Here is a 3,303-nt window from a genome sequence, read left to right on the forward strand (position 1 = left end):
TCATAATTAGCTTTCTATTACTTTCTATTATAACATATTTTTGCTTTATCATTCCTTAAGGTAATTGAAGCTGCTCAAACAACTTGAAATACTTTTCATGTGTGATTTTTCAAATGACATTTTAGGTGAACTGGTATAAACTACCCTTGTCTTCCAGCCATGGATACACACACAGTGCCTGGCCTTCTCAAGCCTGGCTTTCCACTGCAGCCAAAATGCCTTTCCTCAGTGCTCCCTTCCCAACTGCAACCCATTCTGCAGCTGGGCTGCAATAGTTTTGCTCTTTGTGAAATCATTCACATCTGGGAAAATGGGACTGGATTTGCAAGGCCCTTTGCCTCAATCTTTATTACTTAAGTATGACTTAAGGGTGGACTTTTTGTTTGATTATAATGTAGATATGCACCTCAGCATCCACAGGAAGAAAAAATTATATTGAAGCCACTTAATTACACATTATGCTAAATTAAATTATTTATGATGCTTGTCTCAGTGAACATGCATTCAGAATTCCTACATTTCGACATTTTATTTACTGAGTAAGTAAAATCCTTAAGTATTAAAATCCCCCCCAGTATTCAAACCACAAATTCTACTTCCTTTTCTTTCATAGCATTTGTATCTCACTATCATGCTTACATCTAATTCATCTTTTGCAATTTAGCCACAGTTGTTTTCCTTTCTGGGTCAGCAAGGAATGTCTGAGCATTGCTGTTTGGAGAGGGACATATGCAACTGCACATTATGAAAAGACTTGCCAACACTGTTCGACGCTCAGAGAAGGACTTACACTTGCACAGATGCAGAACAATAATGGAACACCACTGTCAATACTCCCAGGTCTCATAAACATATCTTCCTTGGGTATTAAAATTATTTAATATTAATATTGAAATATGTTGTTTTCTGCAGCTTGACCACACATGCTTTGCCTCATTTGTACACAGTTCTAGTACTACAGAAATCCAGTGGAAACAGTTCCAAAGGTAGCATAAATGTTGACCTATATAGTTTGGGACTGGGGGTTAGCTGGGAAGAGTCTGAATCCTCCTGGTGGAAAGTTGTTGCAAGCTAGTTAATCTCTGCCTTTAGCTGCAAGCCATTTGAATGGAAGGGCAAAATTCTTCTCCATGAAGGTTCTGCCCAGCCTGTTATATTCCTTGATGGCATAATTTTATATCCAGACTGAAATATAGAGGAATATATATCCTAGAACAGTCATCAATTGTATTGGTTTTGGCTGAGATAGAGTTAATTTTCTTCCTAGCAGTGGGTAGAGCACAATGATTTTGAGTTTAGTTCAAGAAAAATGTTAATAACTTACTGATGTTGTAGTTGTACTCAGTAGTGCTTACTCTAAAGCAAGGTTTTTCAGTTTTCTGTACTTTCACAGTAAGGAGGTGCACAAGGAACTGGGAGGGAATAGAGCCAGGACAGCTGAGCTCAAGGGGCTGAAGGGATGTTCCAGAACATAGAACATCAGGCTGACTATGTAAACTGGGATGTATTGGCCATGAGGGATGGATCTCTGCTCGGGGATGGGCTGGGCATTGGTCAGTTGGTGGTAAGCAATTGCTTTACGCGTGACTTGTCTTTCTTGGGTTTAATTTCTGTCTCTATTTTTGTTTTATTTCTTTGTATTATCATTATTTCATTCTTATTAGTATTAATGATAATAATAATTTCCATTATTAAGCTGTTCTTATCTCAATCCACAGATTTTCCCTTTTTCCCTGGTTCTGCTCCCCATCCCACCAGGAGGGAGTGAGTGAGCAGCTGCTGGGTGCTCAGTTGCCAGCTGGCATTAAACCATGACACCCATTCAGTCAGCACACTTACAGCCCTGCGTGCTTGTCACCGTGCTGATTGTGTGGTATTAAACTGGAGGAGAAGCAGGAAACCTCACTGCTCTGTGTCAGCTCTCCCTCTGTGTGCCTACAAGCAACGCACAAGGCAGTTTATAATTAGTATCATGACTCACTCAATACTGGTAACTGCAACTATGCCCTCAAAGGAAATGGCTTTTTCATACCAGTCAGTTCAGAGCTGTTTTGTATTAATGGCTCTCCCCTTTTCCCTTGTGTCTCTTCTTCCAGAACTCCTGGGCTGACGTTAAGAAGTATATTCTGGCAGGTGTGATGGAGAAGACATGTTAGACTTTGGGCCTCACTAATACTTTTCCAACTGTGCCTGCTTCCAGAAAAAAAGGAAGACAAACAGAAACAGCAGCTTCCAGAATCCCACTCCTTTTCTAGGAGATAAATATAAATCAATTGCACAAGAATATAGCCTGAATTCAGGCTATATTAAAGAAACTGAACGAGACCTCCTTGCTTTCTGAGATCTGTCCTGTTACATCTGTTCTTGATTATAAGAGAATGAACTTCTGTGAACACTTAAGCAAGTGGCTTTAAAAGAAAATTGGAGAAGTAGGAGATGGTGATGCACAGAGACATCTCGGGTAGAAAAAGGATGGAGTGAATACTGAATTGACTTTCATATGCTTGTACTTTCTGGTGTCCACTGAAGAGATGATAAACAAGAAGGATTAAAAAATAACTTTCTAATTTATAAATCCAATATCTGCTTCATGTTCCTATCAAGAAGATATCAAAGAGACAATGGAGATCAAGGATAAGAACAGGTAAAAAAACCCCACCAACCAAACAAAAAAAATCTCCTGAAAAAATTTACTGTTAGGCATGTTCTTGGTGAGTCATCCATGGTCAGTAATTTAAAGAAGTCTGAAACTTGCCTAGTATTTGTACAAAATTCTTATTTTTAAAGGTGAAAATAATTTCTTAAATTACAAAGTATTACATAGGTGCCAGGTTCTGCTGCATTTACTTATGAATTGTCTCCATGAAATTAATGAGAACTGCTTGAAAAAAATCCTGTGATTAAAGGGTTCATAGTCTAACTTTCAATTTACAGTTTCCTTTCACTATAGCACTTTTTGTAAACAAGTGAAAGAAAAAGTTTCTTTCTGTGCTTGCCTAACTCTTAATTCCACATATTGTTTCATTGGGATGAATGTATATTCTTGCCAACAGCTAAAATGCAAAGCAAGTTCTTTGTGTGAACCATGTCTAAAAAAATTTTATGAGATAAATGTTTACTTGTTGTAAGTTACAAAACATGAAGTTATAATTAGAAGTGTTCTTATTTGCTGTCAGTGGGCCTGCAGGAAGAAGGCAGCTTCCACCCTCAGCCTTGCAATCTGCAGAATCCTCCTTGATGTGCAGTTCTTTAATGTATAGCCTCTGCTTTTCCTGTGTGTTAAGAAGGCGGGTTTTGCATTGT

The sequence above is a fragment of the Zosterops lateralis genome (assembly GCF_965231275.1).
Source record: "Zosterops lateralis genome assembly, chromosome: 2".
Lineage (NCBI taxonomy): Eukaryota > Metazoa > Chordata > Aves > Passeriformes > Zosteropidae > Zosterops > Zosterops lateralis.